We start from the raw sequence: 24,582 nt of genomic DNA on the forward strand, positions 1-24,582 counted from the left end.
CTGAAAGTTGTACTTCACATGGTTATAAGCTGGGCTGAAGAGGTCATATAAAGGAACAAGTGTGAAAGACACAAAACCTGCATTCGTTTAAATCCTCACTATAGAATGAACAAATATACAAAATCTGTAAGAGTTACCAGGCTCTGTCTTGGTCTGCATGATATTTTTGTTGTTATTAGGTTGTATTTAAGTTACCATAAAACAAGTCAGGTCAAGTCAAGAAACATTTATTAAACATTTGTGAAGTCCCAGGCACTGTGGTAGGCACTGAAAAACAAATACAAGCAAAAAGATAGTCCTTGGCCTCAAGGAGCTTACATTCTAGTGGGAAGCTTAAAAACCTGTGCTGGAGTAGGGAGGAAGTTCTGGGTGGGACAAAGCCTAGAGCATATCCTGGAAAGGAATGAAAGACATGGCTGACCTGGGCACCCTCCTTAATGAGAGCTTCTGGGAGGAGCCCTCCAATGAGAGGGAGAGGCCTCAGGGGTGGCCGGTACCTCCAGTGTGTGTGTTGTCCAGGCCTGAAGTGAACTTCCAAGATGAGTAGGTGTGTAGGGCAAGGTAGAGAAAATCAAGAGTGTGGCCTAGAGAGGAATGAAGAATGGTCAAACTGAAAAATACCATTTTTTTTGGGGGGGGAGGGAGAAACGAGATAAAACTATAAAGTATTTATGATGGTTCCCTGTTTGACTCATGAGTGACTCTGAAAGGAATTCTAGGTGTGTTTTAAACAACAGCAAGGTAGGTATTAATGGCTCTGCTTCTGTAGTGACTATTTCGAAGGACAAGTATTTTAATGTATATTTGGGGGTATATCTGTTTTAAAAACCTGAGAGCTTCATTATTATATTAAAGCAATCTTATGCTATAAAATGCTCCCCCCCATTTGCATACCCATACAAGCATTCCAAACTATGAGTGTTTGACCTTCCATTATAGTGGTTTCTTGGTGAGCTGGGGTCCAAAATGCAAGAACAAGCCCTGCCCATTTGTTAAAGGAAAATCTTTTTTCATTTTATCTGCTCAGCAACAGCAAAGAAGGAACAGGAAAGAGCTGCTTGGTGGTGTGGAAAGATGGGAACCTTGGAGGAAAGTGACCACTCTATTCTAGAATTTGTGAAAGAGGAGAGGAAATCTGAGCAGAGTCTGATGTGAACCCTAGATCTGAGGGAAACGGGTTATCAGTGGGTTCAGAGGAAAGAGCGGTAGGTCCCATGGACTTCAGACCAGGAAAGATGAGAGATGATCAAGAATGAAATTCTAAAGAAAGAAAGGGAACAACTGGTATTAATTGAATGAAATCCCCAAATGGAATTTGTTCAAAGAAGTTCATATGGATATGCAGGGTACTCACCAAGTAACTGAGATTTTGAAAAATAAGTGGACAGAAGATGGAAGCAAGGCTAGACAACAGAAAATGAGTATAAGAGTATAGTACTTTTTAGCAAATGAGGAATATTTGCTAAATAAGGTTTTTTGTGTTTTTCAAATTGGGAGAAGAAGCAGGCTCCAAGAAGAGATAGGTCCTTTGCTTGAAATGGATGGGATGATGTTGCTGACAAAAGAGAAAAGGGAGAAGTGTTTGATGATTATTTGGTTTCTGTTCTCTCTGAAAAGAATGATCTTTACAATGGAAAATGGTGGAACAAAAATGATAGGAAGAGGAAGTTGATAACCTAGATAAATTGAGGAGAGAGTAAGAGAACTCAAATCACCCGCCTCCTTGGGTCCCATAGGAACCAGCAGTCATGACTGCTGAGCAACTGTCCAGGATGTTTAAAAGATCAAGGTAAATGCTAAAAGCACCAAAAATTTGGAGAAGGGCAAATGTTGTCCCGATTTTCAGAAAAAAAGGGGAGGAGGGAGAGTCTGCAAACTCTAGTCCAGTGAGTTTGACTTCAGCGTCTGGGAAAATTCAAAACCACATCATTAAAGGGATGGTCAGCCAACATCTATGAAAGAAGGAAAATATTACAAAGAACTGCCATAACTTCATCAAGAACAGATCATGCCAACTTAATTTCATCTCCATTGACAGGTTCACTAAACTTGGAGATGAGGGTAATGTTATGGATATAGTTTGCCCTGATTTTAGCTAAGCTATTGATAAAGTATCTCATACTATCCTTTTTTTTTTTTTGCTTTTTGGAGGGCAATTGGGGTTAAGTGACTTTCCCAAGTGGCTAGTAAGTGTGTCAAGTGTCTGAGGCCAGATTTGAACTCAGGTCCTCCTGACTCCAAGGCTGGTGCTCTATTCACCACACCATGTAGCCTCCTCTATCTCATACTATTCTTGTGGGAAAGATAGAGACTTATAGACCAGATCATAATGTAATCAAATATTCCTATGACTTTCTGGGCCATCACACCCCTTCTTCTTCATCCCTCCCTTTTTTGTGTTGTGTGCCCTTATTGGGGGCAGTGACTCTTTGGTTCTGTATTTTTATCAAGATTGCTTAGCACAGTGTTTGGCACAGAAGAGGAGGTTAATAAATGCCCTTTTATTCATTTTATTATTTATTTTTCGTTCATTCACTCATGATGCCCAGCATGTCAGTGTGAATATTTGCTTATACTTAGAGAGTCAAACACTGGTATTTTCTAATGTTTCCTTTTTATAGGATCTGTTTCCTGCCTTTTAGGTAGCACAGCTTTGAACACAATGGGGATGATTAATGAGGCTGTCCAAAATTAATAATAAAAGTTCCATTAATAAGATGGTTATATTTGTGAAGCAATTTATGCTTTTTTCTAGGAATGTGTGGTTTCATTGATGTTCCAGTAGCTGGGCCTGAGCAGTCTTAGAGATGATCTCTTCCTCCGTTTTCCTCCTCCTGCTCCCTTGGTTCAGCTGTAACACACTTCCTTAATTTGAGCATCAGTCTCTCAAACCCTTTGGACTGAGGTGGATAGGGAGGGGAAAGCCAGAATACAAGAGATGTGCTGTTGCCATGGCTGCAGAAACTGCCAGCTCAGGCTCTGCAATGCCTTGAGGGAGTTTCTCCTGCAAGTTCTGTGTCCCTTCTGCTTCTAACCATTCCACTCCTATAAAAATCCCTACCTCTGATACTGAGATCTAGTCTTGAGTCTACAGAAAAAGAGCAAACACAGTCTGAATTGGAAACCTATGGGGGCTTCTGGGAAGTAAGAATGTAAACAGCTCAACAAATTCTGGTTCCCCCTGTCAATAATGTGTCATGGACCCTTCTGACAGTCTAGTGAAATCTATATGGACCTTTTCTCAGAAAAATGTTCTTAAATGCATAAAATAGTGTGGAATTACAAAAGAAACCATATATGTATATATATATATATATATATATATATATATATATATATATATTTAGTTAGTTAGTTAGTACATGTTTTTAAAAGTTCAGAGGTCCTAGAACTCCTGGGTGATATCTAGGGTGATATCCAAAATATGTTCCCCATCAATCACTCAACATTTATTAGGTGCCTACAATGTATCAGGGACTGTGCTAACCACTGGGAATATAACAAGAGGCAAAGACAGTCCTTGCCTGCATGGGGTTTACAATCTAATGGGGGAGTTAACATATATACAGAACAAGCTAAATATAGGACAAATAGGAAATAATTAACGGAGGGGAGGTACAAAATTTCATGGGGTTGGGGAAGACTTTTGGTAAAAGATAGAATTTTGTTTGAGACTTAAAGGAAACCAGGGAGGTCAGAGAAGAAGAGGGAGATCATTTGGGGGGGAGGGTAGGGACCCACCAGAGAGGATACCTGGAGCAAAAACACCATGGGCATACATAGCAGAGAAGAGGGGAGGGGTGTTGCTACTCTGCCCTTTTGTGCCCTGGGTGCTATTTGGGGGAATATGGCAGTGGCTGTGCTAAGTCTTACAGCCATAATTCAAAGTAGGGAATGTGAAAACTTGAAGAGTTATTTAATGTGGCATAGTAAGTCGATCACTGGACTTAATATCCAGATGACCTCAATTTGAATTTTGCTTCAGAGACTTAACCAACTGTGTGACCCTGGTCAAGTCACTTAACCTCTAGAGGTCCCATTTTCTTCATTTTAAGATGAGGGGGTAGGAATCAATGTCCTTTCTTAAGTTCCTTTCCTCATTTATATTTGTGATCCTATAATTCTCCGCACCCTCCCCACCCCCCTCGCCCCCGGTAAAAAAAGAAACAAGATAGTTATCATGTAAAAGTTCAGTGGTAGAAAGGTGACGGGGCCACACTACTTGTTTCCTGGTATAGTGGGGCCAAACATGTAGCCCCAGAGCCACACTATGGTCTGAAACAGTCCAACAGAACCAGATTAAAATATAATTGGGAAATATTTCATAAAATAAATAGAATTACAGTAGGACACAGATAGTTTTAGTATGTGGTTTTCTAAGTTGGTCTGGGGCACTCAGGCATTCTTGTCTGACACCACTGTCCAGTACTGGGTTTCTATATGTTTTCAGTCAGCCCCTAGTGGTGTGCAGTTTGAATCTGCATTCATTCCTCCCATGTGCTCCATATCTCTGGGTCAGTTCCCTTGTCCTTTCCACTCCACCCCCCCCAAAAAAAACCCCAAAAAACAACACCTTACATTGAATCATAGGATCATAACTCTGTAGCTGAAGGGGACCTTACACCTCATCTAATTTAATCTCCTCATTTTACATATGAGAAAAACAAGATAAAGAAAGGCTAAAGACTTTCTCAGGGTTGCACATGTAGTTAAGTGTCAACAACAGGATTTGAACTCAGGTCCTTTGACTCCAGAGCTGGTATTCTGGACTAGGACATAATCTTTTTAGCAAAATGGTCAGAGAAATGGAATAAAAGCTGCTTATTCTTCCCCCAAGAATGAGAACATAGTAGGTCGTGGAGGATTTAGAGAAAGAGAACATGAAAGACTATACTTATTTTCTTGACTTGGGTTAGAGGGAAGTTTGAGAAGCAGGACTTCAAGTCTGAAATAATGACTTTTGCAATGAAAATGTCCTCTTGGGGGGGGGGGAGAGTAACTGAACAAAAGTGATAATACTGTGCACTAACTTATCTCTGTATGTCTTTAATTTCTGGCAATAGATTATAGCCTTAAGTACTGAGCATGGCCCATTTGGAAGAAAAAAGAGTGTTTTATTTTTAGAGTCTAGAAGTTAAACCTCCTCAGACTGAATTACCATCAAGGTTTTTAGCTGGTTTGGGAGCATAATTACCCAGACAATAGCCTTTTGTTATATTCTGGAATGTGAATATTAATGTTGTTGATTTTATGACTGGGGAAGGGTTTCTTTCACAGAGAAAAATTGTGCCCTTCTGACCAAGTGTCTTCATTTCTTTGCTTCAGTTAAAAAGTAAAATGTTTTGTCTCAGATTGTTTTCCCTTCTGTGGATATGTTTATGAAACAGAAATGGGAAAATTTCATTTCTGGAGCTATATTTTTTAGGTATTTTTACTTTAGAGTTGAAAATGAGTAACGAAAAAATTGCATACCCTCTCCCTCGCTTGTTAGTGTACCTCATAATGAACTTTATTTTGCACCCATGAAATATACTTCACATGAATTCGTGTAATAATAGACGGAGGCTGGATGATTGACTACTTATTGGGTGTGTTACGGTGGGTATGCCTTTGGTATAGGGACTGGGTCCTTGAAGTCCAGCTCTCAAATTAAGAGATTCTGTGTATTCTAGTCGTCTCTGGTGGTGTCACATTCTGATACCTCCCACTATAAACTTTACAGAGACAAGGACCTCTGTGGGAGGCACCATGGTACCATGGCAAGAGCACTTACCTGGAGTCAGAGAGCCCAAGTTCACATGGGGGTAGGAGGGTTGCTAGAGCAAGGTTAAACTGATCAAGAGAGAGCTGGTGGTTAAATTTTCACTGTGAGGGTTTAAACCTTGATAAATCTTCAAATGTTACAAATCAGGACTTGGTTTATCCTTTTACTGATTGTCTAGACTTAAAAAAAGTGATAGAGGAAATGTCAGTGATGTAAATTAAAATTAAAAATGTGTCCTGTGGATTTTCCTGTGTCCCTTTCCCACCCCACCCTCCCCGTTTCCCCCTAAACTGGTTGTTACACTCTTGTACTTTGGCTTATTCTCTAAGACTTGGGTAGATCATTGGACCTCCCTGGGTATTAGTCTTCCCATTAAAAAAAATGAGGGGTTTGACTTCTGAGGTCCTTTCAGATTCTAAAGCTATGATCCCATTTCTTAGCTAAGCTTTGTATCTGACATCTCCTACCCCTAAGCTCCCAGAGTGCTTTGTAAACTTTATGTTTCTCAAACTGGCTTTAATTGAAAAACATCTACTTGAATATAGCTCAGAATTTGTGAGATAATTGTTAGGTTTGGGTCTTGAGACTAATTCTGATTATTGTGCTGTAAGGAATGATGACTATGGGAAATGAAGAGACACAGAAAGATTTACATGAACTTCTACAGAGTGAAATGAGCAGGACCCAAGCTGAAATGTAAACAAAGATATTGGTAAAGAAAATTCAAAGTCTAAGTAATTCAGAAACCATTTTTAGCCTCAGAGAACAGATGATGAAATGTTTCTCTGTCCTCACAAGAGTAAGATGAAAGACTACTAGGGTAAATGTTGTGTGTGTGTTGCAGGATATAGTCAATGTATTGGGTGTTATCACTTCATTGTGTTTTTTTGGTAACAAGGGAGGTTGGAGTAGGGCTAGAAGGAGGACAAGTATTGCACGATAAGACTGATATTAAAAACAAAAGGCACCAACAAAACAGTTGTTTTTAAAAAGAAGAAAGAAAATTAGACTAAAATGATAATAAACTGTCGCTCTGCAGTTCAAGGACCACCTTGGAAATATGTTGTATTTCCCATAGACAGTTGATTAATTTAGACAGTAGATTAAATATGCAAATGTTTGTTGAGAAAATATAGCATCTTCATACTCTAGGGAAAACATGCAGCACTTTTTTTTCTCTTTAGCTTTCACATAGCAGTGATCTTGTATCTCTGGAGGAGTCAGAACCTTACATTTGGTAATCAGCAAGCTATTCATATTCCCTACTCTGATTCTGACTAGTTTGCTTTGGAGGTAGAAATCATCCCATTCATTTCTTCTTTTTTCAGTGGAAATGGGGAAAATACCATATCACACATCTAAGCTGTCTAGTCCTTTTATTACTAGAGCTGATCTACTTGGATGCTTCTGAATAGATGGTCAATTCACTTTAATTCAAGAAACATTTATTAAGGTGCAAGGCACTGTGCTTGTTAGGAATATTTAATTTGATTTTTCCACCCACAATTCCATACTGGGCTATATGCCAAATCCCTGGAATACTTTCTTTTTTTGCATCATAGGGAGGCAACTCCAGAGTGGAGATCTTGGGAAAACTCCTCAGTTCTACAACACAACTTCCATCAGGAGAATTCTCCACCTGACACTCAAATTGTCATGTGGCCATATTGTCATGTTACCTTATCACTTTCCTTTTGGCCCTTCATTAAATTTCAACTCATTCTCACAGCTGTTTAAAAAACCCTTTCCTCTTAAATGAATGATTATTTAAATCTTCTTTTATATAACATGCAGAACTCTTTAGGATTGTATTTAGTTCATTGGATTTTCTTTCAGCCCATTTGGCATATTTATAACTTCCATATACCTTATGGTTACTACACTTGGGTTTTGTGTTTAGTAACACATGGTAATCAAGTATCATAATTGGTATAAATGACTTTTTTTTTTCCTCTTCTGCCTTTGCTGCCAGGAAGCTCAAAGCTAAATTCAGGACTCCAACTGAAGTAATTAACTCATCCCAGGTGCAGTACCTAGTAACATCTATTCTCCACTCCTTTACATTATTTGTTATTGTTGTTGTGTTCTGCTTTATATTGTGTTTGCCTTCATAAGCTTCCTCAAATACTCTCTGAAAGTAGGAGTGAAATGAGGTGCAAAAACTAAATGAATAAAAAGCAATTGTTACAAAGATAATGTTTCTGTTTTTAACTGTTCCAAATCAAAACCAAGCCCACGTACTTCAGTAGAATTGTCTTGAAATTACATTTCTGTTTCAGGTTTCCTGCTTTGCTCTCTCCTTTTGTCTTTTCCAAAGAGCAAAATTTTAAATGTTTGTTGTTGAAATTGGATGTATGTAACGAGTGCTATAGGCTGGCAGTAGTTGACTAGGTCTCGCTCTTCTCACCACTTATTAATTCATTTACAAGCAGTTAATTGGTGGAGTATGTAGTTTGACATTCATCATGCATATGCAGTCTTTCCTAGATGTCTTTCATATGAGAAAATTATGTTGTTTTGCGGGAATGGCTCTGTGGGTAGTGCTAAAAAGATAAGAGCATGACCAGCAGCCATTTCTATAGTGTAGACACAGAGATCATAGGGTTATAGATTTAGATCCAGAAAGGTCATCTAGTCATTGTACATATGAGAAAAATAAGGCACACCCTGAGAGTTTAAGTGAATTGCCAAAGATGGTGCTTTATGAAGTCAGCTAAGGGGTTTTAAATCCTGCAAATTCCAAGGGGTTAATTAACTTGGATGGGAAAAAATTTACACCTTTGTTTTCACTTACCTCTAACTGAAATTTAACAGTTCTTCAATTATTAATTTTTTTAAAACCCCACAACATTATTTTGAGAAATGGTCCATAGACTTCGCCAAATACTAGAGGGGTCCTGTCAATGACAAAAAAATGATCAAGAAAACTGACCTTAGCCCCTGTTTGAAAAGACTGTTGCTATTGCTATTGTGGGTTTTGCCTCCTAGAATGGCCTTTGCACAAAAAATGGTTGAGTTTCCTTCCTGATTGCTGCATATAGCAATACAAACTTATTCAATCTTTTAAATAATGCATTTAGATTTTATTACTTGTAGTTCTTTGTGAAAAGAAGGGCAGCTGCTAACACATGTATGAGAGAGACATCTTTCAGTCACATCTCTTTTCTTCTATGCATCTCAGTTTCCCCATCTGTAAAATGAAGATGGGTTTAGATGGCCTTTAACTCCAAAATCATGATACCAATAATAAAATATTAATTTTTATCACCTGACCATTTTTTCTTTTTGCTGACCTTATGTTTTTAACTCTATTATCTGCACTTAATAAATTCTAGATTTAAACACAAACCACTTTAACAGAATCTGATAGCAATGTTGTCACACAAAACAATTCTTTCTAACCATAGTTCTTGAGAGGCACCCTCTCTCAGCCAAACTCAGAGATGAAAATCACTTAATTAACCAAGAAAGATTTTAGAGCCTTAATTGCTTGTCTCAAAACAGTCACACATATTGGATTCACTAGTGTTAAAAATCAATTTGTATACTACAAACCACTAATCCATATTAGAAGACTCTCAGCAACCCAGTTTATTAGTCACTAGTGAATGTGTGTTCTGCTTAGGAACATTTGCAAGCATTTCAAAAGTGCCAGCTACTTTGAAGACTTGTGAGAGTGAGGTTGGAAGAGAAAATTGGCAGGGGGGAGACAGGAAGCACATTCTGTAATGCTTTGAGGCTTCCCTGTCACATGATTCTAACTGGGCCCCATCCCTAGGAATAGAGCCTGAGCAGTAAACAGGACTGGAAAACTCTAGATTTCCATCAAGCCTTTAGCATAGACTATTGCCAACTGTGTTTTCATCCAAACAATAATGAGGATGCTTTCAAACAAGTCATTTATACATTAATTTTCTAATGAAAAGGATCTGTCAGAAGGGATTTGTGACTAGTAGCTAACCATAGTCAATTTTATAGTACTGACTTTGTAAAAAATGCTTTTTATCTTGAACTTAGCAAACATCAAACAAAATGGACATTTTCATATTTGTAGTAGAAAAGAAAGGGAGGATTTTATACAAAACCGTGGATCCCTGTTATGTCCCGTTTACCTTTCTTTTAAAATATTTAATACATTTATCATTTAATTTTCCCAGCTATCCTGCTTGACTGTGATTTTTCTTTTGGCCATCTATTTTCCTTAAGTATATCCCAGCTAGCAGCAGGAACATTGTATTATAGTTAATAGGAACCAAAGTCCAATGAATGAAAGGATTGAAAAAACACTAAATACTTAATATGCACCAAGTATTTTGCTAAGTAATAGGGAATGCAAGTAGGAAAATGAGACAGTCCCTTCTTTCAAGAGCTAGCATTCTAATAAAAAGAAACAAAATATCCAAGAAGGTATGACTTCATTTTGAATGGAAAGGTCATTTATTTATTTTGCTTTTTGGAGGGCAATTGGGTTAAGTGATTTGCCCAAGGTCACACGGCTAGTTTTTGGATTAAGTGTCTGAGGCCAGATTTGAACTCAGGATCCTCCTGACTCCAGGGCCGGTGCTATATTCACTGTGCCACCTAGCCGCCCCAAGGTCCTTTATTTTTTAAAAGTTTTTTGGTACAGTACAAGGTATGTAGTAATCTATCTTCTTTTATGTAATTAAGATTGATAAAACCATATCCTTCTGATGTTGAACCTTTTTAAATGCCAAGGATTTTGGCAGCTAGAATTTTCTTTTCTGGATCTTCAGTAACTGACTGCTAAGGAACAGGCGTTAGACATGTGCAGTAGCAGTTTTCAGGTCTAATATCTACAGCAATTACTCTCCTGGGTGAGGGAGGCAGTCAGGGAAGCAGGGCCAGTGGCTAAGGAGATACAGGCATTCCAAGGGCTCAGGGGTTGGGGGTAACAGGCGGCTCCTAGTGGAAGATGAATGGAGAAGATGGTCAAGGTGGAGGTGGTAGTTTGATCTGCCTGACATATGCTGCCTCTTCTGTCTCACTTAGGGCACCTTGATGCTTCTCTCCACTTGATAACTTCCTTGGTAGTTATCGCAAGAATGTCAATTCTCCACAGAAGAAGCTTGCGCATCTAGGTGATAGCTATGGGAGTGAGGCTGAATAGGGCAGTTGGCCTGGAGGATGTTTTCATCTTTCTGCTTTTGGGTGCAAGGTCCTGGGCTCATTCTACCTGGGACTTGAGGGGAGATGGTAGTTGAGGGATTGTTGCTGGTTTGACCCACTTGGCAATATGACCTTAGTCTCTCAGAGTGTCTTCCTGCTTTAGATAGTCTGACTGGTCTTCCCATCAGTTCTAAGAGACTGATTTAAGATTTAGGGTTTCTGTAGTATGGCAGAAACTAGTTTTAGACCCAACATCTCTCACTTAGACTAAGGTCAAAATGGATACATGCTTTAGACATGAAGGGTCATTATACCATAAGCATGTTAGTATGGAATAGTTTACCTGTCAGATCTGTGGAGAAAGAAAGAAACCCTGAAATAACCAAACAAAAGATAGAAAATATTACAAGATATAAAATGGATAATTTTTATTATATTAAATGAAAAAGTTTTTGCACAAACAAAACCAATGCAACCAAGATTAGAAGGAAAGCAGAAAGCTGAAATAATTTTTATTGCTAGTATCTAGAATAGAATTAAATCAGTAAGAATAAAGGTCATTCCTGAATTTTTAAAAAATGGTTAAAAGTTACAAATAGGCAGTTTTCAGATGAAGAAATCAAAGCTCTCTATAGTCATAAAAATGCTCTAAATCACTATTGATTAGAGAAATGCAAATTAAAACAACTCTGAGATACCACCTCCTACCCATCAGATTGGCTAATTTGACAGAAAAGAAAAATTATATATATATTGGAGGAGATGTGGGAAAATTGGGACACTAATACACTATTGGTGGAGTTGTGAATTGATCCAGCTATTCTGAAGAGCAATTTGGAGCTATGCCCAAAGGGCTATAAAAACTGTGTATACCCTTTGATCCAGCAATACCACTATTAGGTCATTATTCCAAAGAGTTATTTAAAAAAAGGAAAAGCATTTGCATGTACAAAAATATTTATAGCAGCTCTTTTTTTGTGGTGGCAAAGAATTGGAAATTGAAATGTTGTCCATCAGTTGGGGCTTGGCTCAACAAATTGTGGTATATTGATTGTAATGGAATATTATTTTGCTAAAAGAAATGAGGAGCAGGATGATTTCAGAAAAACATAGAAAAAGGTGCATGAACTGATACAAAGTAAAATTTGCAGAATTAAGAGAACATTATACACAATAACAGCATTGTTGTATGATGAAAAGCTATGAATAACTTAGCAATTCTCAGAAAAGCAAAGATCCAAGATAATTCCGAAGGACTCATGATGCAAAATGCTATCTGCCTACAGAGAAAGAACTAATGGAACCTGAATGTAGATTGAAGCATGTTATTTTTCACTTTCTTTATTTTTTGTGATTTTTAAAATTTGAGTTTTCTTTCACAAAATAACTAATTTGGAAATATGTCTTACATAATTGCACATGTATAACCTTTATCAGGTTGCTATCTCAGAAAGGGGAGAAGGGAAGGGAAGAGAGAATTTGGAGCTCAAAATCTTAAAAAAAAATGAATGTTAAAAATTGGTTTCACATGTAATTAGGCAAAAAAACATTGTTAAAAAAAGATTTAGGATTTCCAACACCAACTTCTCTTCAAATCCTGATACCTTTTCTTTTTCTCTTTTTTTATTCCTTGAGATTGGAGCAGAAGAAGAATGAAAAAGAATGGGGAGACTGGAGGGAGACTAGAGAGCAGGGAGTGAATGCCTGGCATCCCTGCCAATCAGATAGCTTCACAGCACAACAGAGCATTTTAATTAGAAATAAGATAAAACAAAACCCTCATCTCCCCTATGAGCTCTCTAGTATTTAGAAGATGGGGAAAGAATTCTAGATAATACTTATCAAAAATTTTTGGTTTATTTTATTTTTGGTTTATTTTAGTACTTTGTTTATAATCACTATTTTAATGAGATATTGCCCCCCCCCCTCCCCACTAACCTTCCACCTCATCTTTCATCTCCATCTTCCTTTTAAATGACTTTTCTTCAGGCCACAAATGGCCAATCCCAGGGATTTTCAATTGGGCATTACCTGCTGCTTCTCTTTATAGAACCTTTTGCCTCTGGTGACTATTTTCCCAACTGTGTATGGCTTTAATAGAAGAAAGAGTATTCTTATTGGATTAAGCTTTAGATTCTCCCACTCTCTTCCTCCCCTCCCCCTCAGGCTTTAATTATAAGCCGGCACTCCTACCAGATAGCAATCCCTAAATATTTCAACATTTCTCCCAGCAGGGAGACAGTAGCATATGAAGAAACATACAATCATACTAAAAGATTTATTTGTCCCTGACCAAGGAAGCCATGCACCAGTGCGTTATGATTATAAAGTCTGCCCAGCCCACCCTGCGGAGGTAATGAATTAGCATAAATACTCGTCAGTAGGTTAAGTACACACAGCAAGGCAGAAAGCATCAACATGAAAACTTTAAACAATTAGCAGGCCTTCCAAAACATGGAGGCATCAGATGTTCTGGAAAGAATGTGCTCATAAAGTTAGGGTCCAGCTCATATTTTATTAAGCCAGGGACATCTGCTTTTCTCTATGGTCAGAGTTAATTTTTCAGGTTTATTATCCATCTCACAGCTTTCTTTGTCAAAATCGCTTCCATTAAAATATCATTCAGTCCCACTTATTGAGAGTTAATTGTAATTTGAACATGGAATGGCTAAAGTTTACTTTTGGACTAGCTATGAAAAGAAGATTGTCTAAGTAAAGTTTGTCCTATACACAAGATTAGAAAACTCATGTTTAATCTACATGAAAGAGAGATTTTCTGGTCCTTTATTAGCAACTATTTAATCCAAATAATGGATGTGCTAATTACAAGCCATTATTTCTCTATCTCTCACAAGAGATTCTCTGATAACTTTTTTTTATCTCAAAATTTTATTTTAGACTTAAATGCCAGAATACAAATACAGAATAGAGAAAAGAAACATAAACATATCATAAACTTAAATATTGGAACCTAATACAAAGTTAGAAAAAAAAACAACCTTATGTGCATCGCAGAACGTAAGAGAGGATTCAAAATATGTAGCAGTAGATTTTCATTTCAAGAAAGCCTATATGATAAATAATACTTGTGTTGAGAATTGCCCATCTTTTTTTTGTTTCCTTATTAGTTTTCTGTTATTCTGTGCTGTGCACTTTTTTTTTACTTTGTTCTTACTCCCCAACCAACCCCCAGAAGGCCACAATAAAGTTTAGCTATATTTCTTTATAGCTATAGATATATACATACACACATATATCTTTCCCAAACCTATTCTACTCCTGATCTTTGTTTTTTATGTATGATTATATCTCTTATTTCCTATCCCTCCTGCCTCCCTCTGATAACTTTTAGCTGTCCAGGTTTTGCTAGCCCAGTTCATATTACTTGATGTACTTGAAAATGCTACAACTCTGTCTTTAGAAAAATCATCACTTAAGAAAGAATAAAAGGAAAAGGAAAAATCATCACTTAGAATCATAAAAAATACAGACTAACAATGTTGAAAGGGAACCTAGTGGTCATCTCATTCAAGTACTTCATTTTTCTATTGAAGAAATTGAGGTTAGACAGATAAAAGGAAACTGATGACGAAATTCCTAAAGTTAATCGACTAATTAGAGCTAGAACTTGAACTTTTTATTGATTCTTAAAGGACTTCCATTTAGGTAGTCCAAATTAGTGATATTTCATTATTTTAAGTATTTATCTATGTTTGGCATTGCCCAAGGAACTTTATATAGCAAATTAACAAAAATAGTTTCTTTGAGAACTTACAAGACAAAGGCAAAAAAATTTATTGAACAATGAATTAATGTTTGACATTAAATAACTACCACTATCCAAAGTCTATATTAGGTATAACGTTAGCCCTAGTCATATAATCTGAAGATAACTTTGAGAAGTTCAGAGAATATATCTGTTGAGAGGTTGTAATACTAATAATGGGTGGAAACATTTGCTCCCCTTATAGAAGGATTCCCCATGGATAGCCTTTAAACGATCACTCTTCTAATGTATTTAAAATATGATTGGACTTCTATAATTTTTCAGTAAACCCATCTCTTGAATAAAGTAAGGTTAACCTATACTCAGTTTTTTGGACCTTTGTCATAACTCCAGGTATGAAGAAAATAGCTACCTGAATGTTCATTTTATTAGACTGACTTGACTAGAGTCAGTATTAGCTTTTAACTAGAGAAATTAGATGGATCATTTCATTTTGTAATCCATGGTTTCCAGTACCTCACAGAATTAATAGAACTTAATTCTGACTAGAATTCTAGAACATCTTATCAAAGGGAAGGTTTGTGAACATTGAGAAGGGAAAGCAGTGATCACCAAGTGCCATTATACTCATTTCCTTTTTTCTTTTTTCAGTGGGTTATTAGACTGGTATATCTAGTGAATACTCAAAGCACTGGACAGTCTTTCATGTTATTACTATCGACAAGATGGAGAAATATGCTTTTAGACCAATGGTGTCAAAATCAAATTGAAATGGGTTACTACATAAGAATCCTTGTGGGAGGCATATCAACTTAGAAAACCACAGAATATGATTAGCCATTTTCTACTGTATTTTTATTTAATTTGTTAAATATTTACCAATTTCATTTTTTTTCTAGTTCAGCTTAACTGGGAGTGCTGTGGCCCAGTGGCTGAATATTCGGGTAGATAGAACCAGAACTGGAAGAATGAAAGGAAGTGGACTTCTAGGAGAGTGCCCCAGGAATATATTTTGGCAGTATGGTACTTAGGATTTTTATCAGTGACTTGAATGAAGGAATGGTTGGCATGTTTTTCAAATTTGCAGATGACTCAATGCTGGGAAATTAGCAACATATTGTAAGACAAAATTGGAATCCAAAAAAAATTTTGACAGAAGAAAATGATGGGTTGAATATAAGATGAAATTTAATTGGGATAAGCATACAGTCATATTTGGATTACAAAATTAACTTCTTATATATAATATAGGGATGATATGACTAGACCCCATGTCACATGAAAATGACCCCAAGATTTTAGTGTAATGTAAGCTTAATATTTTCACCATTGCAATATGCCTTCAGTAAGAGAGAGGCATCATGTTCAGAAGGGGCAGCTAAGGGATACAAGGGACAGAATGCTGGGTCTGGATTCAGGAAGACTCATCTTTAGTGGGAGGAAAAGTGTAGACCAATCCTAATTGTTTGCTTTAACCTTGTTTGCCTCAGTTTCCACATCTGTAAAATGAGCTGGAGAAGGAAATGGCAGATCACTCGAGTACCTTTGCCAAGAAAAACCCCAAATGGGGTCACAGGGAATTGGATGCAACTGAAACAACTGAAAAACAAATGTTCAGAAAGGGGCAAATGGTACCTTGGCCAGCTCTGAAGTATTGAGATTAGGTCAGGGCACCATATTTTAGTATGTATATTGTCAAACTGATGCATATGGGGATGGTGAAGGGACAGGAAGTAATTCTAAGTGGGGATTAGTTGAAGGAACTGTATGTGTTGATCCTGCTCAAGACAAACACCTTCAGGGATGAAGAGGGTAAGGGGTAGGATTATCACTGGGTTTAGGTATTTGAAAGATTGTGTTATGGAATGAATAAAAAACATTTGCGAGTGAAAAGCATTAATTAAGTGCTCACTATTTGCCGAGCACTCACTATTTGCTAAGCTCTGAAGATATGAATACAAAATTGAGACATTCTTTTCTTCTAGGGAGGTGGAATGTGAAGCCTGTCTGGGGCTGACTAGATATGGTGGGCAGTGTGCTTTTGTGCTTACAGTCGCCTGTCAGCTGTATGTGCAGAGGTGGAACAGTGGTTAGGATGTGATTGGGATAAATTGAATAGTTCAGTTTGACTATATAAGGAAAGAGGCTGTTGTGACCTTTGCAAGAGGTTTGTGTAATGGACCAAATTAATACAACTTTTTCAGATGATAGAAGATAATGGTTTCTGCCATCAAGCAGTTTACATACTACTAGAAGTGGAAGGTGAGCACCTATTTGTTATGAATTTATATTTTTCTTGTTTGTCCCTTGGTACTGAGTAGAGAAATTGAAAGGCAAGAGTTGGGTAAAAATATGAGTGGAGGGGGTGGCTAGGTGGTGCAATGAATAGAGCACCAGCCCTGGAGTCAGGAGGACCTGAGTTCAAATCCGGCCTCAGACACTTAACACAAAAACTAGCTGTGTGACCTTGGACAAGTCAACCCCAATTGCCCTTAAAAAAAAGAAATATGAATGGAGCACCCCCAACCCACCATGGTTTCAGGAGCTTTCCTAGTTGGCAGAGTGGGTGAATTAAGAATGACTTTGATCCAGGGTCCTCACTAGGTGTCCTAAGAGCAAAGACTTCACTCACATCTGTGAGCCCTGAGGGAAATGAATCAGGATGAATCTCGGCCTGTCATCATTTAATTTGAGTCTTTCCATTTTAGGACTGGTTAGATTTCTTTTTATAGGTTCTTATAATTATTCTATGCTGGTATATTATTTCTGAATTTGTATATTCTCTCTTCCTTGTAAATAAATCCTAGATAATGTATTTTTATTGTCTAGAGTATGTAATAGGGCAGAAGGGAAGGAAAGAAAAGTTGGGATCCCAGATTAGGACATCCAGTTATACTAGAAGCAGTTTAAGAAGGTTTCTGTGGCATAGGGGGGAAGGTTTTCTTTAGCCACAGGCCTAGGAAGTCAGTTAACTCAAAAAGCCTTGGGGCAGAAGGGTAAAATTTCCCTGGACTCTAAAAGGAGGAATTGGTATATAAAGACTTGGTTAGACTGGAACCTTCCCAGGCTAGAATGTACAGCTCCTCAAAGGGAGCAGCATGAAATAAGCCTGAAAAGGTATCATAGGGCCTGTTTCCATAGGGCCTTAAATGGCAAGTTAGGGAAGTTTGTGCTTTTATTCAGAGGGGAACATGGAAGCACTAAAATTTTTTGCACCAGTGAATGATGGAGACAAACCCATGTATTAGGAAAGTTATTTCATAGCATTTTGAAGGCTAGATTGGAGAGGAGAGAGACTGGAGACCAGTTTGGAGTCTATTAACAGTGATCCAAGAAAGAAATAATGAGGGCCTGATCAAAGGGAATAGCTATAGAAACTGAAAAGCGGGGACAAATGTGAGAGATATTGGCAAGGTTGAAACTGACGAAATTCCCTGCAGTATTTAAAGAGCTATCACTAGGCAGGAAATGATTAGAATTCAGATAAAAAGTATATAGGCTGTCTGTACTATAGAATGACAGTGGATGGAGGAAATAGCATGGGCTAGAGTGGTTATGGATGGCTTCACCCAAGAGATTGGATTCGAACTGTGTCTTGCAGGTAGATTTTTGAAAAAGTGGGTTGTAGCAGGAAGGAAATTCTAGGCAGGAATAATTATGTGAACCAAAGCATAGAGGTGGGATATTATCATAGAATGTTTAGTTTGTAATGAATAGCGGAGGGTGACCAGAGAAGAGATAAAGGTAGTAGAGGCAGGATGGGACTAGAACGTAGACTACCCCTATCACTAGATTAAGGGTGTGTGTGTGTGTGTGTGTGTGTGTTTGTGTGTATTCTAGTACATATAAACATATGTACTAGATATAAAATAATTATATATTATATGATAAGGAATTATTTATTATACACTAGATATATAATTATATATTCTATAATATATAATTATATGCTATGTAATATCTATATTATATTATCTATTATATATTAGATATATTATCTATTATATAGATAGTAATATCTATATAATTAGATAATATAGATATATATTATATATTATCTATTATATATACAATTCATTTGAACTTTAAAACAACAATTGGAATAGATACTACCTATACTATTATTCCCATTTTGCTTATAACTCTCCTCTTCACCCCAATCCAGAGCCTTCTGTCAGCTTGCAAAACCAGCCTGGGCTCCCAGCCAGAGTGTTGTGCATTAGGGAGGAGTATTATTTATAGAATAGCGAACTGATCTTTGGAGTGACTTGTACTTGGTCATATAAGTAGTATCGATGGTGGAACTGGAGCATAGACCTCCCTATGTCCAAGCCCAGCACTGTAACCGTTCTGCCAGTCTGCTTTTTATTGTATATGAAAGTCATAAGGAGAGTATACATGACGTATGCAAAATGAATATAAATTGGTTTTAGGAAGGAATGGATACTACGTAGTAGTTGGGTGGATCAATAAAAGCTTCACATGGAAAATGACAACTGACCCTTTCCTTACTTTAGAGAATATCATTAGAAAGTGAGAGCAAAAATAGAATGACAAATTTAGTGTTCAAAGAGATCTCAGAGGTCACCTTGTATAATCTTTCATTTTCCATAAGAACTGAGTCCCAGAGAAGGTAAATGACTAGCCTATGATCACAACTGTAATAAGTGATTATTCTGGGTTTTATATTTAGGGCCTCACCCGCAACTCACATTCTGTGCTCTTTCCTCTCCACCTAACCCCACCCAACCTCTGTAAGAGGGAACAGTAATAATGATAACTAGCAATTGTAGAGGCAAACTATGTGGTACAATGGATAGTTCACTGGGCTTGGAATCAGGAAGACTCATCTTCCTTGCCAAGAAAACATCAAAAGTGTTCACAAAGAGTCGGACATGACTGAAAAACAACTGAATGACAGAAGCATTTGAATAATGTAACATTTGCAAAGAACCTTACAAATGTTTCATTTTATCCTCATAACAATTCAGGGAGATAAGTATTATTATTATTATCCCCACTTTATAGAATATGAAACTGAGTCAGGCAGAGGTCAAATGACTTGCCCAGGGTCACATAGCTAATGAGTGTTTGAGGCCAAATTTGAACTCAGGTCTTCCTTACTCAAAGTTTTGTGCTCTGTCTACTGTACCACCTAGCTGCCTCTAGGCCACTAATAACAATCATAACTGAAATTAGTATATCCTTAGGCCTCATTACCTGCCCTTTGTTTATATCAGGGATTGGTATTAAATGAAATATTGGTGTAGTTCAGGTTTATTTAGTTTGGAAGACTTCTGATGTTCCTGTTATTTCCCAGGCTAAACTAATCCATGAGATGGCATTTTTGTAAGTTTTCCCCCTTTTTATTGATGTTTTATTTTTATATTACTTTCATTTCTGAACACATTCTTCCACCTTTTCAACTCCAAGAGCCATGCCTTGTTTTTTTTTTAAAGGCTAAAAAAAAGCATTTTAGCAAATCAATTCATCAACCATATCCAATGATATATTTTGCCATGTATTTAACATAAGTTTGGTTTACAACTTAGTAAAATAAAATGGGATTCTGTATGATGCATTTTCATTTGGGGTGGGGGTAACAATTCAATCCTTATCCCTACTTCATTTTGTCCATGCACAAGTAGTTACTCCATCACTGTCAGCTAATATCTCATTTATTGATTTATCCTTCACAACAAATCTTAGAGGCAAAGCAGATAGCCTAAAATCTGAAGTGCTCCTTGCTCCTCTATACAGTTGCCAAACTTTAAAACAGACAAACACACACAGCAGCCAGAGTAATTGATGTGTATCCAAATACAATACAAGATATGCTTAGAAATTACTGTAATTACTTCTTCATCTTATTTGGAAGGCAATGGAAATAATTGTCAGAGACTGGAATTGTTTTTCCACTTCTGCTTAATTGGAGGATTCTGATTTGGTGCATGTTTCCTGTGACTGTGAAATACAACTGTCATCGATTTTATAAGACATAAAATCTGATGTCCTTAGGAACCTGCACCAGCAGTGCTTTCATTAGTAATGGGAACTGCCAGAACAGGGATTCTCCCTACCAAAGCAAATAGGCAACTTGTCTGTAACATATCATCTTAGAGATTTGCGAGGGCACCAAGACGTTGTAAGTTTTGTCCATGGTCTCACAGCTGGCATATGTCAGGGTTAGGATTTAAAGCCTAGTTATTCCTGATTCCAGTGCCATATTACCATGTCTCTTCACCCTTCAGATCTATTCTGTCTACATCTTCACTATTTCCCAAAATTCTGGCCTTATATGGTCATCAAGTGACCACTTGACATTTTAATGCAATTTTATTGTTTATTTTTTTACTTAATCATAAGATCATAAGGCTTTACATCCATAGCTTCAAGGAATCTCAGAAACCATGTAATGTTACTCCCTCTTTTTTTAGATGAGGAATTTGAGAGTCAAGGATGTGTTATGATGTGCCCAGGGTCACACAGGTAGTATCAGATTTGCAATTTTGAACACAGGATCTCTGACTCTAGGGCTATTGTTTTTTCTACTATAAAATAGTTCTATTAAGTCCTAATTAAATGTACTCAATGTCTTGACCATGATATTGCCTTATTTGAGGCTTCATCACTGACTAACAGACTCCCTTCCCTCATGGAATTTGGCTTTTCCCCAACTGCACAGTGAGGGTTTTGATCCCAGGACGACATCACAGGATTATTATGAGGAAAGTTCTTTATAAACCTTATAGGGCTATAGAAATAAATGTGAGTATTATGATGATATGTTTGGGAAAACTCTTGTTTCTCTCTGTTCTTACGTATCAGTGCTGCTTGTCATCACTTTCTCGTCCCTTTCTTTTCCTCAGAAGCACAAACAACTTCAGCATGTGTTACTTGTGTCTCACTTGTCAACATTTTCTGTCTGCTCTTAGATGCTCCGTTGAATGCTTCCAGTGCTGGCCATTGCTGCCTTAGCATTTTCTATTTATATCTTTCTTAGAAATATCCCCGACCCACCGACCCTCTAGCATGTAGCAGATCTGGTAGCCTGAACTCTCACTCAGTAAGATCCCTGTCCTTGAATTATGGAATCTCAGAAGTCAGCTTATATGATATCCCATTCACAGGAGGAATCCTTTTTTTTCCCCCGCTGTATCTTCGACCAGTGATTATCAAACCCCTCTGCTTAGATCTAGGGCCCATTCTGCAAGTGCAAACTTCACTCTCAGCCCTCCCTGATAAATGAGCCAATCTAAACGATCCCTGAAGCAAAAATTACAGTGCTCAAATTTGGTAATGAATCTGTGACAACAATAGAGCTCATTAAAAATGAAACTAAAGTTGCATTCCTTTGTCTTCAAGATTCCAACACCAATTTTAGCCCCAGGAAGTCAAGGAAGGTGGCCTGGTACCTTGAGGGTATAATCTCCTAGACTGAATAATAATTTTTAGAGTTAAGACTTGGTTGGGGATAACATAGGCCTTTTCTGTTGTGCTCTCTCATGCAGATTAATGGAACTCTTAAACTGTCCTCAAGAGATTTCATAATTGGCAAACCCTGTCCTATATTTAGAGGTGTTTTGAACAAGCTTGTGTGTGTGTGTGTGTGTGTGTGTGTGTGTGTGTGTGTGCATGTGTGCAAGGGAGTTGGGTAATGGCTGCCAGTGTTTTTAAAAAGTAATTTATTTTTGCTGTCTGAAACTGGTATGCCTTAGTAACCCTGACACCTTTTAAATTAAACAGGATTTCATAGGTAGTTTTAGTAACATTTGGTGATAGTTTTTGTCCATTTTTAACTTTTGCTTTCTGCTAAGTTGCTTAACACATATTGCTAATATTTAGATTCTCACCAGTCTTAACTGCTTCCTACTAGTAAGAAAGACATTCAGTTTTTTTTTCCTACCAGTTCTTTTGATTAAACTCCTAAAAATAGAATCATGGTATCATAGTATTAGAGCTGGAAAGTACCTTAGAAGTGTGGACAAGCAGCCCAAAGCATCACAGATACAGAACAGGAAGTGACCTCTGGGTCTTTCTGGTCCACCCTCTCATTTGACACTAGGCTCAAAGAGTTTAGGCAGAGCATAGGATCTTAGCTCTGGAAGAGGAAGGGACCTCAGAAGCCATCTTGTTCTCCTCCCCCTGATTATACATAAGTAAATGGAATTACATGGAAGTGAATTGACTTTCCTAGGGCTCAAACAAAAAAAAAAAGTAAGTGCCTGTCCTGGGATTTGATCCTAGGTCCTTCATCTCCCGGTTCAGGGCCCTTTTCATTGGCACCCCACTCAAAAGAATTGTTATGACTAGGAATAATCAGACTGGACTAGCAAAGCCTATCACAATTTTTTTTGGGGGGTGTATATTCACAAGGGAATAAATCAATATCCCTTTAGCTCACCTATCCATTATCTCTGCTTTGGGAAAATTTCTGGTACCTAAAATTAGAAGCATAGGAGTCAGGATCTCTGAGAACGCTAACATAACAGGTAGATTTGATGAATTGGTCGAAAGAATGAGATGAGGATCCTGTTTTCAATGGGAACCAACTCAGAAGTCAGCCACCTGTGGCTGCTAATAAAATACCAATTCATTCTCAGAAAAATATGTTCTTCTCCTACCCCTTATTTAAGAGTTAGCAACAATTTAGGAAGTTATAAAATTATAGGTTCATGTGTGTGTGTATGTTGATGAATGTTTAATAGATACTCTCTCCTCCCACCCCATGTACCCACAACATACTTTTTTTAGGTGTAAAGACAATTTTTTTTTTGCTTTTTGGAGGGCAATTGCAGTTAAGCGACTTGCCCAAGGTCACATGGCTAATTTTTGTATTAAGTGTCTGAGGCTGGATTTGAACTCAGGTCCTCCTGACTCCAGGGCCAGTGCTCTATTCATTGTGCCACCTAGCCGCCCCCATGTAAAGACAATTTTTTAACATTCTTTAAAAAATTTTTTGGGTTCCAAATTTTTCTCCCTCTCTTTCCTCCTCACCCCCCCCCAAATGGTAAGCAATTTGATATAGGTTATATATGTGTAGTCATATAGAATATATTTCTATATTAGTCATGTTGTAAAAGAAGCAACAGACCAAAAAGGAGAAAACCATGAAAAAAATAAAGTGACAATTGTATGCTTCAATCTGCATTCAGACTATCAGTTCTTTCTCTGGATATGGATAGCATTTTCCATCATGAGTCCTTTGGAATTGTTTTGAATCATTGTATTGCTGAGCTAAGTCATTCACAGTTAATCATTGCACATTGTTACTATTGCTATGTACAACGTTTTTCAGGTTCTTCTCATTTCACTTTGTATCAGTTCATGTAAGTCTTTCCAACTTTTTTTCTGAGAGCATCCTGCTCATCTTTTCTTATAGCCCAATAGTATTCTGTTACATTCATATACCATGGCTTGCTCAGTCATTCCCCAGTTGATGGGTATCCCTTCAATTTCTTAAAGTTATAGATCTTTAAGAGCCTCAGAATGTAAGTCCCTAGAGAACAGGGACTGTTCCATTTAAAAAAATCTAGTTCCTAGCAATGTCTGGTACATAGTAGGGACTTAACAAACACTTGTTGATTGATTGAGTCATAAATGTTTATTGATTGATAATCCAGGTTGCTTGTTTTACAGTAGAGGAAACTGATACCCAGAGCAAGTCAGTTATAGAATCAGGAGAAAAACCTAGGTTTTCTCACTCTTAGGCTAGAGATCTTTCCCTTATATCCTTCCTACCTACTCCTCCCACACCATCCTACTACTTTTGGAAAATGTAGCAATATAAAAGGACTTAAATGAGTTTTTGTCTTTTTATTTAGAGGAACTTGTCTTGCAGCACACACACATATGATGAAGCCATAACAAGCAAGGAGAGACCAGACCTTTGCCTTAGGGTCACAGGTTTAAAGGGCAGTAACAGCACCAAGCTGTGGCTTTTCTTCCTGTTCTCAAGTAGTCA

At 37.4% G+C, this 24,582-nt stretch overlaps 1 protein-coding gene across 4 annotated transcripts in view; it reads left to right on the plus strand.

The window, feature by feature from the left end:
* Positions 1–24,582, plus strand: part of SMYD3 (SET and MYND domain containing 3) — a 1,085,127-nt gene that overhangs the window by 663,911 nt on the left and 396,634 nt on the right. The window lies entirely within an intron of this gene.

The sequence above is a fragment of the Petaurus breviceps genome, unplaced genomic scaffold (genome assembly GCF_028583685.1).
Source record: "Petaurus breviceps papuanus isolate PSGF00001 unplaced genomic scaffold, PetGlider_PUasm1.0 90778, whole genome shotgun sequence".
NCBI classification, from domain to species: domain Eukaryota; kingdom Metazoa; phylum Chordata; class Mammalia; order Diprotodontia; family Petauridae; genus Petaurus; species Petaurus breviceps.